General features: G+C 48.6%; 1 protein-coding gene across 1 annotated transcript in view; it reads right to left on the bottom strand.

Annotated features, from left to right (window-relative positions):
* The window catches only part of SF3B2 (splicing factor 3b subunit 2), a 329,817-nt gene that overhangs the window by 8,970 nt on the left and 293,477 nt on the right, over positions 1–27,370 (bottom strand). The window lies entirely within an intron of this gene.

Here is a 27,370-nt window from a genome sequence, read left to right as displayed (position 1 = left end):
AGCCACCCTGCAAAAATCCTATGGAGATACCTGCCTCTGTATCGCTCCATGGTAAGACCGCACCTTGAATACTGTGTACAATTCTGGTCACCGCATCTCAAAAAAGATATAGTTGCGATGGAGAAGGTACAGAGAAGGGCAACAAAAATGATAACGGGGATGGAACTGCTCCCCTATGAGGAAAGGCTGAAGAAGTTGGGGCTGTTCAGTTTGAGAAGAGACGGCTGAGGGGGGATATGATAAAGGTCTTTAAGATCATGAGAGGTCTTGAACTAGTAGATGTGAATCGGTTATTTACACTTTTGAATAATAGGACTAGGGGGTATTCCATGAAATTAGGAAGTAGCACATTTAAGACTAATCGGAAAAAATTCTTTTTTACTCAACGCACAATTAAGCTCTGGAATTTGTTGCCAGAGGATGTGGTTAGTGCAGCTGGGTTCAAAAAAGGTTGGATAAGTTCTTGGAGAAGTCCATTAACTGCTATTAATCAAGTTTACTTAGGGAATAGCCACTGCTATTAATTGCATCAGATCTTCTTGGTGTTTGGGTAATTGCCAGGTTCTTGTGGCCTGGTTTGGCCTCTGTTGGAAACAGGATGCTGGGCTTGATGGATCCTTGGTCTGACCCAGCTTGGCAATTTCTTATGTTCTTATGAGCCTCGGCCCAAGAGGTTGCCTGAGAGCACATAGAGTGAGCTCTCAAACCGTCCAGACACCAGCTGATTGTTGAACCAATTTTTTCTTTGAGCCAACACACCAATGTAGGTTTTGAAGCCTGACACCCCTTCTTCTTTGGATCAGTCCATAAAACAAAAAGGTGATCCGATCTACAAAACTCATTAGTGACTTTCAGATACCTTAGTAATGCCCACCTCACGTCCAAGAGTCTAAGTTCTCTTGCATGAGACATGGAGGAATCCAAATCTGGAAATGCTGGAAGTGCCACAGTCTGATTAACATGGAACTCTGAAACCACCTTTGGCAGAAAAGAGGGCACCATGCATAATGACACCCTTGACTCTGAAATCTGCAGAAATGGATCTTGGCACGATAAAGCCTGGAGCTTCGAAATTCTCCTGGCCGAACAAATAGCCACCAGGAAGACCACCTTGACCATCAAGTCCTTTAAGGTTGCCCACCTCAGTGGTTCGAAAGGAGCCTCACATAATCCTTTAAGCACCGGATTAAGATTCCAAGCTGGCCAAACTTTTCCCTGGAGGACGCAAATTCTTTGCTCCCCGAAAAAAGTGTATGACATCTGGATGCGCAGACAGTGAATAATCCTGTACCTTACCTCGGAGAAAGCTCAAAGCTGCTACTTGTACCCTCAGAGAGTTAAAGACCAGACCTCCTGAAGAAAAGTCAAAATATGTGATACAGTAGCTTGAAGAGACTGCATCCTGTTAGCGATACATCAGGACTCAAAGACTTTCCAACCTCACACATACACCAAAGATGTGGAAATTCGCCTGGCCAGCAACAAGGTGGTAATAACAGTGTCGGGATATCCTCCTCCCGTCTCAGCCGTCTCCTCTCAAAAGCCAAACTGCAAGACAAAAGCAGGCCGCCTGGTCTGAAAATATTGGGCCCTGGCGGAGAAGATTAGACAGACGGCCAAACCTCAGTGGTCCATCTATGGCCAAGTTGACGAAATCTGCGAACCATGGACCTCGTGGCCACTTTGGAGCACCAGAATCATGTCACCTGAATGTTTTTCTATCAGCCATATCACATTGCCCACCAGTGGCCATGGGGAAAGACAAAGCAGAATGCCTCGAGGCCATAGCGGAACCAGGGCAAAGATGCCCTCTGCCCCGTGATCTCTTCACCAGCTATAAAAACAAGATGCCCTGGTGTTTTGCCTGGTTGCCATTAGGTCCATATGAGGAGAGCCCCATCTATTGTGAATAAGCCACATTGCCAACTACGATAGCTCCCATTCTCCAGGGTTTAATGACCTCTGATTTAGAAAGTCAGCCTGAACAGTGTGCACCCCAGTGATGTGAAATGCCACTATTCTCTTTACGTGCTGATCTGCCCAAAGAATCAGTTTCTGATCCTCCTGAGCCACCGCCCAAATCTTGGTTCCACCCTGTTAATTGATGTAGGTCACCATGGTTGCATTGTCTGATAGGACCTTTACTGGATGACCTTGCAACCATGGCAGAAAGCAAGTAAAGAATATCACACTGCTCTCATCTCTAACTGATTGATAGACCACAAAGCCTTTTTCTTCGACCACTGACCTTGACATACTGCTCGCCAGCCTGAGAGGCTGGCATTGGTTGTATCACCCAATCTGGAACCTCCAATTGCACACCACACTCTAGACTGTATACTGGCAGCTGGGCGGGATGCTGAATCCATCTGTCTACACTAAGGAAAACGAGATTATCAGGTAAGTAATCTCAACATTTCCTAGCGTGTAGCCAGATGGACTCAGAACAAGTGGGATGTACAAAAGCTTTACTCCCGGACTGGGCGGGAGGCTGCCTGAGGACCGCGTAAGACTGCCCTTGCAAATGCTGTGTCCTCCCTGGCCTGGACATCCAGACGGTAGAACCTGGAGAAGGTATGAAGGGAGGACCATGTCGCCGCTTTACATATTTCTGCAGGCGACAGCATCCTAGATTCTGCACAAGATGCTGCTTGGGCTCTGGTAGAATGAGCCTTGACTTGTAGAGGCAGTGACTTCCCGGCTTCTACGTAGGCCGCTCTGATAACCTCTTTAAATTCAGCGGGCGATGGTGGGCCTAGAGGCCGCTGCTCCTTGTTTCTTTCCCGCTGTGAAGGACGAACAGATGGTCTGTCTTTCGTACTTCTTCTGTCATTTCCAGATATCTGGGCAGCAATCTGCCGATGTCGAGATGGCGTAGTAAACGCCCTTCTTCTGATTTCTTCAAACCCGCCGTGGTAGGCAAGGATATGGTTTGGTTGAGGTGAAATTGTGAGACTACTTTAGGTAGAAAGGATGGAACCGTGCGAAGATGGATAGCCTCAGGAGTGATCCTAAGGAAGGGATCACGGCAGGACAGCGCTTGTAGCAGGAACACCATCTTCAAAGTTAGCGAACGGAGAGACAGGCCACGAAGGGGTCTGAAAGTGGATCCCGCGAGGAAATCCAAAACTATGTTGAGGTTCCACAGAGGCACTGGCCACTTCAGTGGCGGACGAATATGCTTGACTCCTTTCAGGAAGCGAGAAACATCTGGGTGCGTGGCAATGGTCTTGCCGTCCCTCCTGGGACCGTAGCAAGACAGCGCAGCCACCTGAACCTTGATGGAGCTGAGGGAGAGACCCTTCTGAAGTCCATCCTGCAGGAAATCCAAAACAATAGGGATTGTGGTCGCATGTGGATTGGTGCCATGAGTGTCGCACCAGGCTTCAAACACTCTCCAGATCCTTACGTAGGTGAGGGATGTGGAAAACTTGCGAGCTCGGAGGAGTGTATCTATCACCGGCTCTGAGTAACCTCTTTTCTTCAGTCTAGCCCTCTCAATGGCCAGACCGTAAGAGAGAATTGAGCTGGATCCTCGTGAAGGATGGCACCTTGACTTAGCAGGTCCCTGAGTGGAGGCAGGGGAAGAGGCTCCCCTGCCAGTAGTCTTCTCATGTCCGCGTAGCAGGGTCTTCTTGGCCAATCTGGTGCCACTAGAAGAACTAGGCCCTGGTGCTTCTGAATCTTGTGGATAAGGGTGCCCAGCAGGGGCCATGGAGGAAAGGCGTATAGCAGGGTCCCTGAAGGCCATGGCTGAACCAGGGCGTCGATCCCGTGAGAGAACGGATCTCGCTTGTGGCTGAAGTATCTGGGTACTTGAGCATTGGACCTGTCTGCTAGTAAGTCCATGTCCGGAATCCCCCAGTGATCCACAATCATCTGGAAGGCTGTGGGCGACAGCTGCCATTCCCCCGGATTTAGGCTTTCGCTGCTGAGGAAGTCTGCCGCGGTGTTGTCCCTTCCGGCAATGTGGACGGCGGAGATGTCCTGAAGATTCGCCTCTGCCCACGCCATCAGCGGGGCTATCTCTAGGGACACCTGTCGGCTTCTGGTTTCGCCCTCACGGTTGATGTATGCCACCGTGGTGGCGTTGTCGGACATCACTCTGACTGCCCTGTTCCGCAGTCGGTGAGCAAATCACAGGCAGGCTAACCGGACTGCCCGTGCCTCGAGGCGGTTGATGTTCCACCCCGATTCTTCTCTGTTCCACCACCCTTGTGCGGTGAGTTCTTCGCAGTGTGCTCCCCATCCGCTCAGGCTGGCATCTGTGGTGAGCAGAATCCACGTGGGGGAGGACATCTTCGATCCCCTGCTCGTGTGGTTGGACTGCAACCACCATCGTAGCTGGGTCCGTACTCTGGCTGGTAGAGGGAGATGCACGGAGTAATTCCGGAAGCGGGGGCTCCAGCGAGAGAGCAGGGAGCGTTGTAGAGGTCTCATATGGGCCCTTGCCCAGGGTACCACTTCCAGGGTGGATGCCATGAGGCCGAGGACCTGCAGATAATCCCAAGCTATGGGCCGGCTGGCTCCCATCAAGGACCGGAGATGCGTCTGAAGTTTTAACCTTCGCTTGGTGGTGAGACTGACTTTGTCTGCCTGGGTGTCGAACTGGACCCCCAGGTATTCCAGTGATTGGGAAGGCTGTAGGCAACTCTTGTTTAGGTTGACTACCCATCCCAGGCTTTCCAGAAGGGCGATCACTCTGTTGGTTGCCCGATGGCTCTCCTCTCGTGATTTTGCCCTGATCAGCCAATCGTCTAGGTAGGGATGGAACAGGATTCCTTCCTGTCTGAGCGCCGCTGCTACCACTACGATCACCCTTGGTGAAGGTCCGCGGCGCCGTGGCTAGCCCGAAGGGCAAAGCCCGGAATTGGAAGTGGCGTCCCAGAACCTTGAAGCGTAGGTAGCGCTGATGATCTGGATGGATCGGGATATGCAGGTAAGCTTCTGTCAAGTCTAAGGCCGTGAGGAATTCTCCTGGCTGTACTGCGGTCTTGACTGAGTGCAGAGTTTCCATGCGAAACCTCGGGACCCTTAAGTATTGGCTGACAGACTTGAGGTCCAGTATGGGCCGGAAAGTGCCCTCTTTCTTGGGTACCATGAAATAAATGGAATAATGACCAGAATCCATTTCCCATGCAGGTACTGGGACTATGGCTTTCAAGGACAGGAGCCTCGCCAGGGTAGCTTCCAAGGCTGCCTTCTTGTGGATTGGACACAGAGATTCCACAAACCTGTCCGGAGGGAGATGATGGAAGTCCAGATAATACCCCTCTCGGATAATGGCGAGGACCCACTGGTCCGACGTTATCTCGACCCATCTGGGGTAGAAGAGGGTTAACCTACCCCCTATGGCTCCGTCCCCCGGATGGATCGGCTGATTCTCATTGGGAGGCGCGGCCGAGCCCTGAACCCGAGCTGGCTCCCCTCTTGCGCTGCTTGGTCCGAATGGGCTGGTTCCTGGCCTGAGGACGGGGTGCCTGGTAGCGACTCCTATAGGGAGTGAAGCGTTGAGAGCTTCTGCCTCTGGAAGGCCTCGGAAAGGCGCGCTGGTTCCTCTTGAACTTATCTTCCGGCAGGCGAGGTTATTGGAGAGGCACCCCATGTGCTGGCCAGTTTATCAAGGTCGCTGCCGAACAGGAAAGAACCCCTAAAGGGCATTCTGGTGAGGCGTGTCTTTGAAGGAGCATCGGCTGACCAATTCCGTATCCAGAGCTGCCTCATGGCAGCTACAGAAGAGGAAATTCCCTTGGCTGTTGTACGGACTAGGTCGGATGCAGCATCCGTGAGGAACGAGAGAGCGGACTACATGTCCGCTGCTGGAGCATTGTTCCTGACCTGTGACAAACAGGATCGCGTCACCACTGTGCAGCAGGTTGCGATTTGCAAAGACAGAGCTGCCACCTCAAAGGTCTGTTTCAGGATGGCATCCAGTCGCCGGTCATGAGGTTCCTTGAGGGCCGCCCCCCCCTCAACTGGAATGGTAGTGTGCTTGACCACCGCGCTAACCAAGGCGTCCACCTGAGGGCACGCCAGCATCTCCTTGATTCGCCGGATCCAGGGGGTACATGCCCATCAGGGCTCGACCCCCTTTGAATGAGGCTGCTGGTGCAGCCCATTCCAGATCTATCAGTTGCTGTGCGGCTTGCAAGAAGGGAAAATGGCGGGCTGTAGGACGAAGACCTTCCAGCAGAGGGTTGTGTGTAGATGGCACTGTAGTGCTGGGGCCTGTAATAGCCAACTCCGCCAGGCACTGAGATACCAGGTCAGAGAGATCTTCCTTGGGAAAGAACCACCTCATGGTTCGATATGGCTCAATCCCCGAGGGAAGTTCCCCCTCCTCGGAGGGTTCGGACTCGTCCTCTGAAACATCAGGGTCCGCCTGAACCGGACTGCCCGGAGGCGGGTGTTCTTGCCCACGGGCAGGATCCGCTGGAGCAGCAGCAGCAGCAGGGCCTGGACGGGAAGCTGATTGCATCTGTACAAAGGCATGGATCCCCTTAAAGAGATCCACCCAGGTAATGGAAGCGGTCTCAAGTCGTCGGGGTACCAGGTCCCCTGGGATCCCAGGTTGTTCGAGACTGCCCGCTAGATCCGGGGTGGCCCCTGGGGAACTGTCAGCAAACCTCGGTTGAGACTGGTCCTGGCCCTAGGCTCCCACTGCCTCCTCACATTGGGCACAAAGGGAGTCTGGCTCCTTGCTATGCGTGGCCCTAAGCTGGCATGCTGAGCAGAGGCAGAGAGCTTTCACGCCGGAATTAGGAGGCGCCGCTGCCGGAGACGCCGGGGCGTTCGAATGTTCCATTGCGCGCTGAAGAATATGCGCTCAATAATATGCGGCAGCAATATGCGCTCAATACAATATGCGCTCAATAATAAGCGGCAGCTATATATGCTTAATACAATAAGCGCTCAATAATATGCGGTCAGCAATATACGCTCACTACAATATGCGCTCAGTAATATGCGGTCAGCAATATACGCTCAATACAATATGCGCTCAACAATATGTGGTCAGCAATATACGCTCACTACAATATGCGCTCAGTAATATGCGGTCAGCAATATACGCTCAATACAATATGCGCTCAACAATATGTGGTCAGCAATATACGCTCAATACAATATGTGCTCAATAATCCAATATACGCTCAATAAGAAGCGTTCAGCAAATATGCGCTCAATACGATACAGGCGCCTATCATGGGCGCTCAATACCTTAACAAGGCCGACAAAATGGCGAGCTCCGCGGCGTGCCGCATACATGCAACGCCGCCGATCCTCGTACCTCGGAGACCAAAAGTAAGAGATGTACGCCTTACCTGATCCTCGGCGCTTCCCGGCTGGAACCAGGGCGGTCTCCGGCTGCGGGGGGGAGAGGGGAAATACCTTCACCGCCGCGCTTGAGGAAAAGCACCCGCTGCCTCTAGGTCCACGCCGGGACAGAGGCGCCTCTCAGCCCGACCCAAGCCCTTCTCGCTCGGGGGCTAGGTCCCTGCCGCGATTTGGCCACCAGACCGAGGCCTAAACCTCCGAGGGATCGCGGAAATCACCCCGGGAAACTCAACTGGGGGAGGGACCCGAGGGTATCACCGCAGGAGTGTGGGGCTCGTTGTTCTGTAGAAGTTTAGCAAGTAGAAAGTAGATTGGAAACACGCTCAGCGAGCGTGCAGGTTCTCCAAACTGCTTTGGAGACAGAAATTACTGAAGTGCTTCACTTCCTGTGGGGGTATATGTACCCGTGCTGACGTCAGATCCGTCTCCAACTGCTAGCACGAGCACACTATACCCACTTGTTCTGAGTCCATCTGGCTACACGCTAGGAAATTCTGTGTTTTTTCCCTTTTATCTGCATAACAATATCCCAGACCATGGAAGTCGGGGCCCTCTGTTGTCATCTGAATCAGATTGTCACATTGCTTTGCCATCATCAGATCCCCAGATACTATCACCCCAAGATCCCTCTCTTGGTCCGTGCACATCAGCCTTTCACCTTCCATCACATACGTTCTTTTGGATTATTGCATTCCAAATGCATGACTTTGCACGTCTTAGCATTGAATCCCAGCTGCCAAATCTTCTGGTCGAAGTTACGAAGGAAGCAGCCGGAGCCATCCCACTCACCTGGAACTGTGAGGATGTGAGGAGCTTTTTGGAGAGTGGGAACTGTCACCGGTGTGCTATGGACAGAAAGTTGCCCATTTTGGCCCTTAGAGGGGGGTTTAAGCTCATTCAAAAGGGGAGTGTGATTTTTTTCCTCCATATTGGTCAGGGCTAGAATATCAAGGAGAGGAAGAGCTGAATGTTGAATGTGAACATTATTTGCAATGTTTTAGTGAGGAGTGTTTTGTGGTGCTACCTGATGGGATGGGGTAGTTCCTCAGGAGGGGTAAGACACACCAAGAAGTGGTTTGGTGTGAAGAGGGGTTTCTAATTTATGTTTATATAATTTCTTTTTATATACATCTTAATATTTTTAGCATCATCTTTTATATTTTTCCCTTTATTCCCTTTTTTTTTTAATACATACCTTTTTTTAAATACATACCTTTTTCAGACTGATACAATTTGTTTGAATACTATTGAACTTTTAGAAACCAACGTACGTCTGTACACAGGTAAAAACAAGTACATGATTCCACTCTTCTGTTAATAATGATGCTACACAGATTTTCAACATTATTTATTAATAACAATTCACACCACAATTTTAAATGTTACCATTATATATGTCTTGTTTATTTGTAATGTTATTTTTTGATGATTTTTGTCTATTATTGTCGAGTTATACATGTTTGTGTATTTTAGCCCCTGACGCAACCCCAATATAAGAGGGCGAAACTCGGCCAGAGTCGGGCTTGTTAAAGATATATGTCGCCATATAATAAAGATTCCTGATTGGACATTTTTGGCTTCCAATCCACTTTGTTGCCCTCACAGCTTTGTTAGACAGCGTTCCTTGTTGCTTTTTTTGGGAAATTTCTCTATGACAGCAAATTAATTTCAACAGATTTGCCCAGTTCTATGAGGAATTATATGCTCCAGACAATACTATCAAGGAGGGCGATAGAGGAATATCTTAGAGCAATATCTTTAACCTTTTTCAAAAGAGGCTAGAGAACAGCTGAATAAAACTTGGTAAAGAAGAGACAGTGTAATTTCAGAATTAAAAATGGGGAAGACTCTAGGGCTAGATGAGTACACAACCAAATTTTATAAGGCATGTAGGCATATAAGGCATAAAGACATGGATATCCAGCGTGCACCCAGTCACTCCAGCGTGCACCCAGCCACTCCAGCGTGCACCCAGCCACTCCAGCGTGCACCCAGCCACTCCAGCGTGCACCCAGCCACTCCAGCGTGCACCCGCGTGCACCCAGTCACTCCAGCGTGCATCCAGCCACTCCAGCGTGCACCCAATATCCCCCACCTGCCTCAGCAATCTCATAATGTCTCCTTCATTCCCAATTCCAATCCTCCCTCATTATCCACCTTCCAAAGGACATGCAACTCGACAAGCCCATCACCACCTCAGAACCATATCTCCAATTATGATCACTCCTTTCACCCAACTACTAGGCCTCACTCTATTCTCTTTAACATTATTCAATGCCCAATCCCTAACAAAGAAATCAGTCATACTAAACGACTATCTCATCGATGTAAAGCCGGATATATGCGCAATCACTGAGACCTGGCTTAAACCCTCTGACACTGCAATAATTAATCAACTACCCACAGTGACATACAATTTCTTCTCCATCCCTCGCCAGGGAAGAAAAAAAGGAGGAGGAATCCTCCTAGCTACAAAAAAAGACCTCAGATTCACGCAGCATTCCACCAATACAAACTCCAAAATCGAAATTGGCTTCTTCTCCTCAAACAAACTCCAAATTCTACTTGTCTACGCCCCTCCAGGTGTCCTGGAAACAGACCCCTCACCTCTGGTTGAACTAACCACCTCCCTCATTAATCTGGACGCCCCAGCTATAATCTTAGGAGACTTCAACCTCCATGTCGACAACTCTATACTATCACCCAACTGCGAAGCCTTACTCACAGCATTCTCCGCTTTAGGTTTCTCTCAACTAGTCAACAAACCCACACACAAAGCTGGCCACACGCTTGACCTTATATTCATAAACACAGCAATTAAACCGGTCCAGCACCCCATCTGCACGAAGGTCCCTTGGTCAGATCACTCCCTTATAACAGCGTCATTCTCAATAAAAGATACCAGTCCATCTCCCATTCCATCCCCTTGCTTCTCTTACAGGAAAACATGCTCCATGGAAGATCTCAGCAATCACATATCATCTCATCTCACTCAAGTAGATCTCACCAATCCGAATTCAGCTCTACGATCTTGGAACAACATCACGGAATCCATTGCCAACAGATTATGCCCGCTAACAACAAAAAAACCACACCCCAATTCATCCAAAAGGCAACCGTGGTTTACACCAGAGCTAAAAAAGCTTAAACGAATGCTAAGACAAAAAGAGGCTAAATGGCGCAAAAACCCATGCACCATCACCCTATCTACCTATAAATCTACTCTTCACCAATATAAATCCAATACTTTAAAATCCAAGAGGAACTACTACGCATCCAAGATCCACCACCTAGTCTTCGACGCTAAAGCCCTCTTTAACTACGTCTCTAACCTCACACAAACAAGCCCTCCAGAAATCGCTCTCAACCAAGCTAAATCCAAAGCGGAAGAACTAGCAATATTTTTCAACAATAAAATCAGCAAACTTCTAACGAAGCTTCCCCCTAACACCGTCTCTACATCAACCTCACCTCAGACCGCCGTCAACAATACCCGCTTAGCTGAACTGGAACTCACCTCCTCCATCGAGATCCAAGATACTCTACGGAAAATGAAACCATCCTCTCACCCATCAGATCACATCCCTTCGAAACTGCTCCTATCAATTCCAGACTCTATCTCAAAATCCCTGTCAGACATCATAAATTGCTCAATAACACAAGGATCTTACCCAGATGACCTCAAATTGGCCTCACTCAAACCACTACTCAAGAAACCAAACCTAGATCCTAATGACCCAAACAACTACCGACCGATCGCCAACCTCCCCTTCATAGCCAAGATCATGGAGAAATTGGTGAACACCCGACTCTCAAACTACATTGAAGAAAACAACCTCCTATTCCCATCACAATACGGATTCCGCAAAACACTTAGCACGGAGTCCCTCCTCATCTCCTTAACAGACTACCTCATCCTGGGCCTTGATAAAGGACAAGCCTTCTTACTGATCCTACTGGACCTTTCGTCAGCCTTTGACACCGTTAACCACTCCCTGCTCATCAACCAGCTAGCCTCCTTGGGTATCACAGGCACAGCACTCTCCTGGTTCACATCATTTCTCAGCAACAGAAGATACAAGGTCAAATTACAGAACAAAGAATCCTCACAACACACTTCATCAGTAGGAGTCCCACAGGGCTCTTCCCTGTCTCCTACTCTATTTAATATTTACCTCATACCATTATGCCAACTTCTCACCGACCTCAACCTCAAACATTTCCTGTACGCTGATGATATCCAGGTCCTGATCCCCATTAAGGATTCCCTTGCAAAAACGCTGACTTTCTGGAACACATGCCTTCAAAAAATTCATCGCCTCCTCACCAGCCTAAACCTGGTACTAAATTCCGGCAAAACTGAACTCCTGCTCATCACCTCTGAGAACAGCACCTTTTCACCGACACAAGACACACCAACAATCACACAAGTTAGAGACCTAGGAGTCCTAATTGACAATCGCCTGAATTTCAAAGCCACCATTAACAAAACAACCAAAGACTGTTTCTACCAACTACAGGTGCTGAAAAGAATTAGACCTCTTTTCCATGCCCAAGATTTCAGAACCATCCTGCAAGCAATCATTTTTTCAAAATTAGACTATTGTAACACCATCCTACTTGGTCTTCCCGCTTCTTATACTAAACCGCTTCAGATGGTACAAAACACAGCTGCACGAATACTGACAAACTCCAGGAGAAGGGATCACATAACCCCCATCCTAAAGAGCCTCCATTGGTTACCTATACACTTTAGAATTATTTACAAGGCCATCCTTACCACATACAAAAATATCCACCTACTGGCTCCCATCGACATACAGATCCCTCTCCAACTACATAATTCAGCAAGACCAACAAGAGATGCATACAAAGGATCGCTACAGGTACCACCGTCCAAATCTACCAGACACATCACACTAAGAGATCGGGCATTCTCTACAGCCATTCCTCCGTTATGGAACTCCATCCCTTCAAACCTCAGACTTGAAACATGCATCTCAACCTTCAAAAAAAGACTAAAGACATGGATATTCACACAAGCATTCCCGGACTCAAACTGATCTACCCCATCCACGCCAATCCTTACCTCACATACACCATGACTAACCTTCATGTTTGAATTTTATATTATTTTACACTATCGTTACATGTTTGATTTAATAACCTGTCCTTTCTCTTCTCTCTCTGCCAAGTTCTAATCTCCCTGTTATTTGTAACTGCCTTTTTCCGCACCATTGTTTTAGTTTTGTTTACGATGCACACTTGTTTTAATGTGAACCAGCATGATGGGACTGCGTTCTCGAATGCCGGTATATAAAAACCCTAAATAAATAAATATGTTAGTATGTCTATTTACTTCCCTGTTTAATTTTTTGAGGGAAGGGAGACAGCTGGCACAGGGAGTGAATGCTGCTGGACTCACTATTATTGCTAAGAGAAGATGTAACCCAACTCTTTGTAGTTCTTATCAACCTATATCCCTCATAAATTTGGATTTGAAAATTCTTGTTAAAGTCTTGGTGCTGCGATTGGGTAATATAGTTCCCTTTCTCATTAATGGGGAACAATCGGGTTTGTTCTGGAAAGGCTAGCTGTGGATAATGTGAGGAACATGTTAAATTTGATTTGGTGGATGAAACAAAAGATTCCCAGGGTATTATTGGTGGTGGATGCCGAGAAGGCATTTGATAGGGTACACTGGCCTTATCTATTTAGGGTTTTAGAAAAACTGGAAGCGGGATTCTGTTTTACGATTTGGCTCAGACACTTCATAACCATCCAAGGGCAACTATTAGGTTAAATGGGGGTATTCCGATTTCTTTGAGGTTGGAAGAGGCACAAGACATGGTTGGTCGCTATCTCCACTCCTATATATATTATCCCTAGAACAGTTTGCTGAAAAATTACAAACAGAAAATTTAATTAAAGGGGTGACAAATGGCAGGAAGTCATATAAGATGACATTGTTCGCAGACGATGATGATCACCCTTTCAGACCTAGAAGTATCTCTCAAAGCACTTCTGGAGGAAATGAGAACATATAGGGGCCGATTTTAAAAGATACGCGATTTTATAACTCATGCGCGTGGCAAATCCAGGGTCGGCGCGCGCAAGAGGGTGCACCTTGCATGCGCTGAGCCCTAGGGGAGGCCCGATGGCTTTCCCTGTTCCCTCCAAGGCCGCTCCGGAACTTTCTTTTGGTCCCCCCCACCTTTCCCTCCCTTCCCCTATCTAACCCACCCCCCAGCCCTACCTAAATCCCACCCCCACCTTATTTCGTCGTTACGCCTGCCTCTGGCAGGCCTAACTTGCGTGCGCCGACCAGCTGCCGGCACGCCATGGCCCAGCACAGGCTGCCGCCATGCCCCCGGCCCTCCCCTTTTTCGAAGCCCCGAGACATACGTGCGTCCCGGGGCTTGCGCGCGCCACTGAGCCTATGCAAAATAGGCTCGGCACGTGCAGGGGTAGGTTTTCGGGGGTTACGCGCGTAACCCTTTGAAAATCTACCCCATGGTGTGGTCTCAGGTTTCAAAGTTAATGAGGCCAAATCAGAGGTTTTAAATTTAACTTTAGATAGAGATAGAGAACAGATTGGGGAGGGCTTTGCCCTTTAAATCGGCTAAGGGGAGCCTGAAATACCCAGATGTGCAGTTGCGGGTGGAGCTAGAGAACTTATATTTCTTAAACTATGTCCTTTGGTGAATGCTATATTTAAAGATTTGGAGAGATGGGACTTGGGAGGATACACACTATCAAGATGAATGTGTTACCAAGATTTTGTTACTTTTTCCAAACACTTCCGATCTATTTCCCCAGGGTATGATGAAAGTCTGGCAACAGAAGCTTCTTTGTTTTATTTTGAAGACCCCTGTGGGTGGCAGGGGAGGTGCTTTACCGACTCAAATGCCAGGGAAGTTTGAGGGTATCAAAAATTGCTTTTTACTATGCTGCCTTGCAATTAAGGGCAGTCTTAGATTGGCATTATAACGTTAAGTGCAAACTTTGGATATATCTGGAGAGAGACATTTTAGGGATTTCCTCATTGGAGTATTTACTGTGAACCACAGATAGATCTAGAATTATGTTACGGAAGGGCTCTTTAGAGGTGTGGTGGCAATATAGCAAATGCCTGGCAGGGAATAAACATTTCTGGCATGGTACTCTTTTTTGTGTAATAAATCTTTTCCCCCAAGGGATAGTATTACGAATGTGTCATTCTGGAGAGGGGTGGGAATTGAAAGATTGGAGCAGGTATGGGATGGGAAAACGGTTTGCTCTTTTGAGGATATGTGCCAGAAATAACCAATAGAGGATAATGACAGGTTTTCTTATTTACAGCTATTTATTTATTTATTTATTTAGCATTTTTCTATACCGAACTTCATGGTTAAATACCATATCAGATCGGTTTACATCGAACGGGGGAATAGAGAAACTTGTAACAGAAATGGAACAGTACAATATAATCAGAAGAGAGCAGTAAGTTACATTAAACAAGGACTATAAACTTGGAGGCTTTACAGCTTAGAAGTAAGAAGAATAAAAGGCCCGAGAAGGGCAACAACAAACACAAAAATTGTAATGGATTCAGATTAAACAGGAAAAAATATTTTTTAGCTATTGTGCTTTGCGAGCTCCAATGGGGTAACGGAGGATTTACAGAAGAGCTAATCAATGTTCAAGGTTTCCTGTACTAGAGCTGATGGCATGGATAAAGTGATATCCAAAATCTAAGGATTATTAATTGGGGAGTCAGGTTGCAAACTAAAACATATCATGACCTGGGAGAGAGATCTTCAACAGAACGTGGAGGATTCAGAAAGGGACTAATGTTATCAGCTGACAGGAAATAGCTCTGTTTCTTCCTTGGTAGTGGAAATTGATATAAAATATTGTATAGGTGGGGGCAGCTGGAGAAATAATTACCTCTGAAAAATGCTCCGGGAGACTGGCAGGACTGTTTCCATACCTCGGGTGAGTTTTTAACTCACTGAATTGCCTTTTGCTGTGACTCTGACGTGAGTGGGAGGGGCCAGAAACTGCCTACAAGATTGGCACTTCTGTGGCGTGCCACTGCCGCCAGCGCGCCGCCTAAGGGCACATGGCTTTGCCCGGCTTCGCCCAGATTTGTTCGGGTTTTGTCTGGTGTTTTACTACTTGATCTCCCTGAGAACTAGTATACGATTTCCTATACTCCGGGGCTGCCCCAGCAGGAGGTATAAATTTGAATACCGGAACTGTGCAAGAGAGCTGTTTTAGGAATTGAAACTTTGTTTGTTTGTAATTTCCTTAAATAATATGCCTCATAAAAGGAAGGCTAAGGTAAGGGTTTTCCCAGCTGAACCCAGTCTTTCTTAACAACGTCTCATACCTGAATATGCCGTTCCAACAGTAACACGGGGTTTGGCTACACCTATTGGGGAAGCTCTGGGAGGAACACAACTGTCCCCTGGGGAAATATCTTTGAGTCCCCCTGTACCTTGCAAGTTGGTTATAGCTTCTCCTCAGTTGCTGGTATAGTTGGAGATACTTCTATCATACTATCCCAACCAGCTGGAAACCGCGAGAAATTAGTAGAGATAGCTAGGACTTCCAATCCAGATTTAAGTTTAAATTTACCTCGGGGAATGGAAACGCCCCTAGAGGTAAATTTTAATGCTTCTAGCAGTCAAGATCAGAAACACATTCTGGGGGCAGGTGATATCTTCCTAGCTGGGATTGAAGAAAAAACAACTAACATTGGAATCCTTAGCAGACTTAATGAAGAAACTAGCAAATAGTATTCAGGATCAATCAAAAATATTACAGCAAGTTTCTAAGAAGCTTGATTCTGTAACTCAAGACCATCAGCGAATTCTTTCAGAACAGTGTACACAGATTCTATCCTTGGAAGAGGAGGTAAAGCAGAGTTGCTTACCTGTAACAGGTGCTCTCACAGGACAGCAGGATGTTAGTCCTCACATATGGGTGACATCATCAGGATGGAGCCCAATCACGGAACACTTTTGTCAAAGTTTCTAGAACTTTGACTGGCACCTACTGGGCATGCCCAGCATGGCACTAACCCTGCATCCAGCCGGGGTCTCCCTTCAGTCTTATGTATAGTAAAAAGAGCGTGCGAAAAATAAAATAATAAATTGCAAGCGTACCCAACTCTGCGGGGTGGGTTTCGTGAGGACTAACATCCTGCTGTCCGTTACAGGTAAGCAACTCTGCTTTCTCACAGGACAAGCAGGATGGTAGTCCTCACATATGGGTGAATAACAAGCTGACGATGCCCGCGCATGTACCAAAAACACCCAAATACGTGCAACAGGCACAACAACAGGGGTGGTTCTTTGGATAACGGGCAGCCTGAAAAACCCAACGGGTGTAGGAAGGAAGTTGGGTATTAAGCTGAGAACAGATTGCGCAGAACAGACTGGTCAAAGATAGAATCTTGAGTGCCAGCTTTGTCCAGGCAATCAATAATGGGCTGCAAAAATATGGAGAGAACTCCACGTTGCAGCTTTGCAGATATCAGTAAGAGGTACAAAACGAAGGTGGACTACAGATGTTGCCATTGCTCTAATGGAGTGTGCTTTAATTCGTCCCTGGAGCGGAAGGCCTGCTTGTTGGTAGCAGAAGGAAATACAGTCCGCCAGCCAGGAGAACAGGGTCTGCTTTCCTACCGGGATTCCCAGCTTAATCTTGTCAAAGGAAACAAAGATCTGGGTGGACTTCCTATGGCCTGCAGTGCTTTCCAAATAAAAGGCCAGTGCACGTTTGCAGTCCAAAGAATGCAGAGCCCGCTCACCAGGAAGTGAGTGGGGTTTCGGAAAGAAAGTAGGCAGTAGAGGAAGACCGGAAGGCTCAGGCAGTAGAGGAGGACTGGCAGGCTCATCTGCATACTGCTCCCATCATCACCGGGGAGAGGAATCCAGAAGTCACCGCAAGCGATCCACGGATTGACGTCCATAGCCCCAGCTTCCAGAGGCCCCACGTTCCTTTGCAGTAGAGGAGGACCGGAAGTGCGTGCCGAATCTCAAACCCTTCCATTAATTGAGTGAAGATTAATTTAACGGTGGTTAAAGAGGATTGGTAAGTATAGCTTTCAGAAATGTTTGGGCTTATAAAAGTTTGGTGAAAGGTGAAATTAAGGGATATATTCTTTAGAGTTTGTGTGTGTCTGAGGTAATAAGCAAGCCAGAGATAGTTAATTATAGTGTCTGTTTCTCACCCACTCAACCCTTGATTTTTAGGCATGAGACACTTTCTCATTAAAAATCAATCAGAGTCTTATATAAACCATACTATTGTAACAGTCCTTACTGAAAGTTTAATCATCCCCTAGTAGGACACTAGATGATTAATTACTAAATTCACCTGTAAATTTAAACTACTCTCATTCCAACTCCCTTAGTATCCTAAACTTAACTAGGAACTCAATAACACTAAGATGAAAGCAGCAGTCCAGGAGCAAGAGAGGAGCTTTCCAGTCTTTTGCATTGAGTGTCACATGTATGATTTTTTTACCCACCGGTGAGAGATTGTATGTGTGCACTCGGTGCAAAGAGCTCCTGGCTCTCAGGGAACGAGTCCGATCTCTGGAGGCTAGAGTAGCAGACTTGGAGGAGCTGAGGGAGACAGAGAGGTACATTGATGAGACCTTCAGGGACATAGTAGCCAATTCCCATATCCAGTCTGGCAGCCCTAGTGCTGCCTTGGATCAGAAAGGTCTCCCAGTAGGAAAACATCACCCTGGTGTAGCAGGAAGTGATCCTGTAGCAAGGACCTGCTCTCCAGGTGATACATTGTCCTCTCGCACCGAGGACAAGTCTCCCAGGGCTACTGTCCAGGAGGGAAGGGTTAGGCCAGCCATCATAGTTGGTGATTCAATTATTAGAAATGTAGATAGCAGGGTGGCTGGTGGACGTGAGGACCGCCTGGTAACTTGCCTGCCTGGTGCGAAGGTGGCAGACCTCACGTGTCACCTAGATAGGATTATAGACAGTGCTGGGGAGGAGCCGGCTGTCGTGGTACATGTGGGCACCAACGACATAGGAAAATGTGGGAGAGAGGTTCTGGAAGCCAAATTTAGGATTTTAGGTAGGAAGCTAAAATCCAGAACCTCCAGGGTGGCATTCTCTGAAATGCTTCCTGTTCCATGTGCAGGTTCCCCAGAGGCAGGCAGAGCTCCAGAGTTTCAATGCGTGGATGAGACGATGGTGCAGGGAAGAGGGATTCAGCTTTCTAATGAACTGGGGAAACATTTGGGGAAAGGGGAGACTTTTCCGAAAGGATGGGCTCCACCTTAACCAGAGTGGAACCAAGCTGCTGGCACTAACTTTCAAAAAGGAGATAGAGCAGCTTTTAAACTAGAACAAGGGGGAAAGCAGACAGTCACTCAGCAGTGCATGGCTTGGAGAAATGTATCCTTGAAGGATACTAATGAAACAGGAGAGTTAAGGTATCCCAACAGAGAGGTTCCATTAAAAGCAAACATAGTCCATATGCCTATATGTAAAAAATCACCAAAGCTAATGATTTACGAATTATCTCAAACAACTGAAAAGCAGGTTGTTAAAACAAAAAAAAACCACACTTTGAAATGTCTGCATGCCAATGCCAGAAGTCTAAGAAGTAAGATGGGAGAGTTAGAGTGTATAGCAGCAAATGATGAGATTGACATAATTGGCATTACAGAAACTTGGTGGAAGGAGGATAACCAATGGGACAGTGCTATATCAGGGTACAAATTATATCGCAATGATAGGGAGGATCAATTTGGCGGGGGTGTGGCACTTTATGTCCAGGAGGGTATAGAGTCCAACAGGATAAAGATCATACAAGAGACTAAATGCTCAGTAGAATCTATATGGATAGAAATCCCATGTGTGTTGGGCAAGAGTATAGTGATAGGAGTATACTACCGTCCACCTGGACAAAATGGTCAGACAGATGATGAAATGATAAGAGAAATCAGGGAAGCAAACCAATTTGGTAGTGCAATAATAATGTAGAGATTACTTACCTGATAATCTCCTTTTCCTTAATGTATGCAGATGGACTCAAAACAAGTGGGTATAGTGTGCTCTTGCTAGCAGTTGGAGACAGATCTGACGTCAGCACGGGTACATATACCCCCACAGGAAGTGCAGCAATTCAGTAATCTTCCTTGCAAAAGCTTTATGGATATATGTGTACTGACCGATCGATTAAATGAACAGAATTACCCTGACTGATTGATAGTAGCTGGAGACCGCCAGTGTTCTCAGCCGGAAGGCGTCGACACCCAGCAGGGTGGATGCCCTATATAAGAAAACATGGCTTACTGTGAGTCGGTGAATCCCCATGTATACCGGCAGCCGGGCGGGATGCTGAGTCCATCTGCATACACTAAGGAAAAGGAGATTATCAGGTAAGTAATCTCTACATTTCCTAGCGTGTAGCAGATGGACTCAAAACAAGTGGGATGTACAAAAGCTACTCCCGGACTGGGCGGGAGGCTGCTCGAGGACAGTGTAGGATTGCCCTCGCAAATGCTGTGTCCTCCCTGGCCTGGACGAAGGTATGGAGGGAGGACCACGTCGCCGCTTTACATATCTCTGCAGGCGACAGCATCCTAGTTTCTGCCCAAGAGGTCGCTTGCGCTCTGGTAGAATGAGCCTTGACCTGTAGAGGCGGTGGTTTTCCTACCTCTACGTAGGCTGCCTTGATAACTTCTTTGATCCAGCGGGCGATGGTCGGCCGTGAGGCCGCTTCCCCTTGCTTCTTCCCGCTGTGAAGGACGAACAGGTGGTCCGTCTTTCGTACTGCTTCTGACATTTCCAAGTATCTGGACAGCATTCTGCCGATGTCGAGATGACGCAGTATTCGACCTTCTTCCAACTTCTTCAAACCTTCCGTGGTTGGCAAGGATATGGTTTGGTTGAGGTGAAAGTGTGAGACTACTTTGGGTAAGAAGGAAGGAACCGTGCGAAGATGGATAGCTTCTGGAGTGATTTTGAGAAACGGATCACGGCAGGACAGTGCTTGTAGCTCTGAGATGCGGCGTGCTGAACACACAGCCAGCAAGAACACCATCTTCAAGGTTAACAAACGGAGAGACAGGCCTCGAAGGGGTCTGAAGGCGGATCCTGCTAGAAATTCCAACACTAGGTTGAGGTTCCACAGGGGCACTGGCCACTTCAGTGGCGGGCGAATGTGTTTGACTCCTTTCAGGAAACGTGAGACGTCTGGGTGTTTGGCAATGGTGTTGCCGTCACTCCTGGGACCGTAGCAAGACAGCGCTGCCACCTGAACCTTGATGGAGCTGAGGGACAGACCCTTCTGAAGTCCATCGTGTAGGAAAATCCAAAATGATAGGAATCTTAGCGGCATGTGAATTGGTGCTGTGAGTTTCGCACCAGGCTTCAAATACTCTCCAGATCCTTATATAGGTTAGTGATGTGGAGAACTTGCGTGCTCGGAGGAGTGTATCTATTACCGGCTCCGAGTATACTCTTCTCTTCAGTCTAGCCCTCTCAATGGCCAGACCGCAAGAGAGAATTGAGCTGGATCCTCATGGAGGATGGGACCTTGCCGCAGCAGGTCCCTGTGTGGAGGCAGGGGTAATGGATTCCCTGCCAGTAGTCTTCTCATGTCTGCGTACCAAGGTCTTCTTGGCTAGTCCGGGGCCACTAGAAGAACTAGGCCTCTGTGCCGCCGAATCTTGTGTATAATGGCACCCAGCAGGGGCCATGGAGGAAAGGCATATAGCAGGATCCTTTGAGGCCATGGCTGTACCAGAGCGTCGATCCCGTGGGAGAGAGGATCCCGTCTGCGACTGAAGTATCTGGGTACTTGAGCGCTGGACCTGTCCGCTAGTAGGTCCATGCCCGGAGTCCCCCACTGATCCACAATCATCTGGAAAGCTGTGGGCGACAGCTGCCATTCCCCTGGATTTAGGCTTTCTCTGCTGAGGAAGTCTGCCATGGTGTTGTCCTTCCCGGCGATGTGAACGGCGGAGATGTCCTGGAGATTCGCTTCCGCCCAAGTCATCAGGGGGGCTATTTCTAGGGATACATGTTGGCTTCTGGTTCCGCCCTGTCGGTTGATGTATGCCACCGTGGTGGCGTTGTCTGACATCACTCTGACCGCTCTGTTGCGAAGTCTGTGGGTAAATCGCAGGCACGCTAGCTTGACTGCCCGTGCCTCTAGTCGGTTGATGTTCCACCTCGACTCTTCTTTGTTCCACCGTCCTTGGGCGGTGAGTTCTTTGCAGTGTGCTCCCCATCTGTTCAGGCTGGCATCTGTAGTGAGCAGGGTCCAGGTTGGGGAGGACATTCTTGACCCCCGGCTCATGTGGCCGGGGCTGCAACCACCACCGTATCTGATTCCGCACCCTGGCTGGTAGAGGTAGGTGTGTGGTGTAGTTCTGTGATCGTGGGCTCCAGCGAGATAGGAGGGTACGTTGTAATGGTCTCATATGAGCCCGCGCCCATGGTATCACCTCCAGAGTGGATGCCATAAGGCCGAGGACCTGTAAGTAATGCCAAGCTGTGGGCCGGGTGGCGCTCAGCAGGGCCTGCAGACTATTCCGGAGCTTTGATCTTCTCTTGGAGGTCAGGCTGACCTTGTCTTCCTGGGTGTCGAATCGGACTCTTAGGTATTCCAGCGACTGAGAAGGCTGTAGGGAACTCTTGTTCAAGTTTACTACCCATCCTAGGCTTTCCAGAAGAGCTATAACTCTGTTGGTTGCCTGGTGGCTCTCCTCCGGTGACTTTGCCCTGATCAGCCAATCATCCAGGTAGGGATGTACGAGGATTCCTTCCTTCCTGAGTGCCACCGCTACTACTACTATGATCTTGGTAAAGATCCGCAGCGCAGTAGCTAACCCGAAGGGTAAAGCTCGGAACTGGAAGTGTTGGCTCAGGACTTTGAAGCGTACATAGCGCTGGTGATCCCGATGGACTGGGATATGCAAGTAGGCTCCCGACAGATCTAGGGAGGTGAGAAACTCCCCTGGCTGTACTGCATTCTTGACAGACCGTAGAGTTTCCATGCGAAAGCTGGGGACCCGTAGGTGTCGGTTGACTGACTTGAGGTCCAGGACGGGCCTGAAAGTGCCCTCCTTCTTGGGTACTATGAAATAAATGGAATAATGCCCAGAATTTATCTCCCCTGCAGTTACTGGGGTTATGGCTTTTAGGGACAGGAGCCTCCGCAAGGTAACTTCTAGTGCCGCCTTCTTGAGGGGTGAACAAGGAGATTCCACAAACTTGTCCGGTGGGAGCCAAAGAAAATCCAGGTAATACCCTTCTCGGATGATGGCGAGGACCCACTGGTCCGAGGTAATCTCGACCCACCTGCGGTAGAAGAGGGTTAGCCTGCCCCCTATGGCTGCTACCCCCGGATGGGTCATTGTGGATTGCGGCCGGGACCAGAACCCGAGCAGATTCTCCTCTTGTGCTTAGCCCGAAAGGGCTGGTTCCTGGCCTGAGAACGAGGTGCTTGATAGCGAGCCCTGTAAGGGTTGAAGCGCTGAGAGTTTCTACCTCTGGATGGCCTAGAAAAAGAATGCTGGCTCCTTCTCGACCTGTCTTCTGGTAGACGGTGTAATGGAGAGGCACCCCATTTATTGGCCAATTTCTCGAGATCGCTGCCGAACAGTAGGGATCCCTTAAAGGGCATTCTTGTGAGGCGTGTCTTGGAGGAAGAGTCGGCCGCCCAATTACGCAGCCAGAGCTGTCTCCTGGCTGCCACTGAGGATGACACTCCCTTGGCTGCCGTACGGACGAGGTCGGAGGCTGCGTCAGTGAGGAATGCGAGAGCTGATTCCATGTCTTCTGCCGGGGTGTTGTTTCTAGCTTGCGATAAACAGGAACGCGTCACCACGGTGCAGCAGGTCCCGATTCGTAGGGACATGGCTGCTACCTCAAAGGCTTGTTTCAGAATGGTGTCCATGCACCGGTCATGTGTATCCTTGAGGGCCGCTCCCCCCTCAACCGGAATGGTGGTGTGCTTCACAATTGCTTTAACTATGGCGTCTACCTTGGGGCACGCCAGCAGCTCCTTGGACGCCGGGTCCAGAGGGTACATGCCTGACAAGGCCCGACCCCCTTTGAATGAGGCCTCCAGCGCATTCCATTCCAGATCAATGAGCTGCTGTGCTGCTTGTAGGAGGGGAAAATGGTGAGCCGTTTGGCGCAGGCCCTCTAACAGGGGGTTCATTTTAGGATCCCCTGGGGTGTACTGGCCCTGAATAGCCAGTTCTGATAGGCATTGTGAGACCAGGCCTGGAAGATCCTCTTTCCGAAAGAAGCGTCTCATGGTCCGATATGGTTCTATCTCCGAAGTAAGTTCTCCCTCCTCGGGGGTTCCTCATCTTCCTTGGAGCAATCCGAGTCCCCATAATTGGGGCTTCCGGGTGGCGAGTGGCCGTGCCTAGGTCTCGAGGGTCCAGGGGTCGGATCATCCGGAACAGAAAAGCCCATTCGAGAAGCAGACTGCATCTGGACAAAGGCGTGGATTCCCTTAAATAATTCCACCCAGGAGAGTGAAGCTGGATCTGGCCGTAGGGGCACCAGGTCTCTCAGGTTCCCTGGCTGCTCACCGCGGTCTGATAAGTCCGGAGTGTTCCCTGAGGAACCACTGGGCTGGGACCGGTCCTGGCCCAGAACTCCCATGGCCTCCTCACATTGGGCACATAGTGAGTCTGCTTCCTCGCTCTGTGTGGCTCTGAGGTTGCATGCTGAGCAGAGGCTTAGAGCTCTCATACCTGATTCTGGAGGTGCCGGCTCTGCGGACGTATGGGCTCTCTTATGCTCCATATCGTCTGTTATTTCCTCCCAACTGGAGTATGCGCTTTGCAATATGTGTCGCCTACTAATATGCGCTTATCTTATGAGCGTGCGCTTATCAACATGCGCTTAGCTGCATGCGCCTACCAACGTGCGCCTTATGAACGTGCGCCTACCAACGGGCGCCTACCAACGGGCGCCTACCAACGGGCGCCTACCAACGGGCGCCTTATGAACGGGCGCCTTATGAACGGGCGCCTTATGAACGGGCGCCTTATGAACGGGCGCCTTATGAACGGGCGCCTACGAACCCTATGAACGGGCACCTATGAACGGGCACCTATGCTATCGGCGTGCGCCTAGCCAGCTTGCGCCTATCCGCGTGCGCTTAGCAACGTGTGCCTATCTCAGCGTGCGTACAGCAATGTGCGTCTAGGTAGCGAAGGCGAGTAGGCAGGTAAAATGGCGACCTCCTCGGCGGGCTACCACGTAAGCAGGCCCCACGAATCCACACTTCCTCGGAGACCACAGTAAAGATGTACGCCTTACCTTGTCTTCGGTGCTTCCCGGCTGCGACCCGGGCGGTCTCTGGCTGCGGGGGGAGAGGGTGAGTACCTTCACCGCCGCGCTCGAGGAAGTGCACCCGCTGCCTCTAGGCCGTGCCCGAACTCTTCTCGCTCGGGGGCCAAGTCCTCGCCGGGACAGAGGCTGCCTCTACGCCACGCCCGAGCCCTTCTCACTCGGGGGCTAGGTCCCTGCTGCGAGTCAGCCACCGGACCGAGGCTCCTACCTCCGAGGGACCATGGACATCAGCTCGGGAAACTGAACTGGGTGAGGGACCGAATGGTATAACCACAGGAGTGCGGGGCTCGTCTTCAGTAGGTTTCTTCTAGGAATTTAGTCGTTTAGAATTTGGAAACACGCTCAGCGAGCGTGAGGTAGCTCCAAACTGCTTTGGAGATGGAAATTACTGAATTGCTACACTTCCTGTGGGGGTATATGTACCCGTGCTGACGTCAGATCCGTCTCCAACTGCTAGCACGAGCACACTATACCCACTTGTTTTGAGTCCATCTGCTACACGCTAGGAAATGGGAGATTTCAATTACTCCAGTACTGATTGGGTAAATGTAACATCAGGACTTGCTAGAGATATAAAGTTCCTAGATATAATAAATGATTGCTTCATGGGGCAATTGGTTCAGGAACCAACAAGAGAGGGAGCTATTTTAGATTTAATTCTTAGTGGAACACAGGATTTGGTGAGAGGTAACTGTGGAGGGGCCACTTGGCAACAGTGATCATAACATGATCAAATTTAAGCTAATAACTGGAAGGGGGACAATAAGTAAATCTCCAGCTCTAACACTAAACTTTCAAAAGGGAAACTTTGATAAAATGAGGAAAATAGTTAGAAAAAAACGGAAAGGTGCAGCTGCAAAGGTTAAAAGTGTTCAAAAGGCTTGGACATTGTTTAAAAATACAATTCTAGAGGCACAGTCCACATGTATTCCACGCATTAAGAAAGGTGGAAGGAAGGCAAAACGATTACCGTCATGGTTAAAAGGTGAGGTGAAAGAGGCTATTTTAGCCAAAGAATCATCCTTCAAAAACTGGAAGAAGGATCCATCTGAAGAAAATAGGATAAAACATAAGCATTGTCAAGTTAAGTGTAAAACATTGATAAGACAGGCGAAGAGAGAATTTGAAATGAAGTTGGTCATAGAGGCAAAAACTCATAATAAAATCTTTTAAAAATATATTCAAAGCAAGAAACCTGTGAGGGAGTCGGTTGGGCCATTAGATGACCGAGGGGTTAAAGGGGGTTCTTAGGGAAGATAAGGCCATTCAGTGTACTGCGGCAGTCAAAAAAGCAAACAGAATGTTGGGAATTATTAGAAAGGGAATGGTGAATAAAACGGAAAATGACATAATGCCTCTGTATCCCTCCATGGTGAGACTGCACCATGAATACTGTGTACAATTGTGGTCTCCGCATCTCAAAAAACATATAATTGCGATGGAGAAGGTACAGAGAAGGGCGACCAAAATGATAAGGGGAATGGAACAGCTCCCTTATGAGGAAAGACTAAAGAGGTTAGGACTTTTCAGCTTGGAGAAGAGTCGGCTTAGAGGGGATATGATAGAGATGTTTAAAATCATGAGAGGTCTAGAACGGGTAGATGTGAATCAGTTTTTTACTCTTTTGGATAATAGAAAGACTAGAGGGCACTCCATGAAGTTAGCATGTGGCACATTTAAAACTAATCGGAGAAAGTTCTTTTTCACTCAACGCAAAATTAAACTCTGGAATTTGTTGCCAGATGTGGTTAGTGCAGTTAGTATAGCTGTGTTTAAAAAAGGATTGGATAAGTTCTTGGAGGAGAAGTCCATTACCTGCTATTAAGTTGACTTAGAAAATAGCCATTGCTATTACTAGCAACGGTAACATGGAATAGACTTAGTTTTTGGGTACTTGCTAGGTTCTTATGGCCTGGATTGGCCACTGTTGGAAACAGGATGCTGGGCTTGATGGACCCTTGGTCTGACCCAGCATGGCATGTTCTTATGAGAGCCAGATGGACTGCTCGGGTCTCCAGATGATTGATGTGCCACTGAGACTGGATTGGTGTCCATCGTCCCTGGGTAGACTGATTCTGACACACCGCTCCCCAGCTGGAGAGGCTGGCATTCATTGTCAACAATCCACTGAGGTGTCTGCAAGGGCATCCCCTTCAACAGGTGGGCGAGAGAGAGCCACCACTGCATGTTGTCGATGGTAACATCAGAAAGCAGTAAGGGTATCTGAAACTCTTCTGAGACCGGCTTCCAGCGGAATAGCAAAGCTTTCTGCAAAGGCTGCATATGCGCAAAGGCCCAGGGAACCAAATCTATAGTTGAAGCCATAGTGCCCAGAACCTGGAGATAATCCCAGGCCGTGGGGACCGTGAGAGATAATAGATGTTGGACTTGACCCATGAGCTTGAGTGCACGGGCCTCAGGTAACAGAACTTTGCCCACACGAGTGTCGAAGTGTGTTCCTAAGAATTTGAGGACCTGAGCTTTCTTAAGAGCTTGAGGTTGCTCTTTGAGAAATTGACTATCCACCCGTGGGAGGTGAGAACCGACAAGACCCGATTGACCGCTATCACGCACAAGTCCTCCGACTTTGCCCAAATGAGCCAGTCGTCCAGGTACGGGTGGACTAGGATTCCCTCCTACCGGAGGAAGGCCGCCACAGCCACCATGATCTTGGTAAATGTGCGTGG

The sequence above is a fragment of the Rhinatrema bivittatum genome, chromosome 8 (genome assembly GCF_901001135.1).
Source record: "Rhinatrema bivittatum chromosome 8, aRhiBiv1.1, whole genome shotgun sequence".
NCBI lineage: Eukaryota > Metazoa > Chordata > Amphibia > Gymnophiona > Rhinatrematidae > Rhinatrema > Rhinatrema bivittatum.
This window is presented reverse-complemented; position numbering and strand designations above follow the sequence as displayed.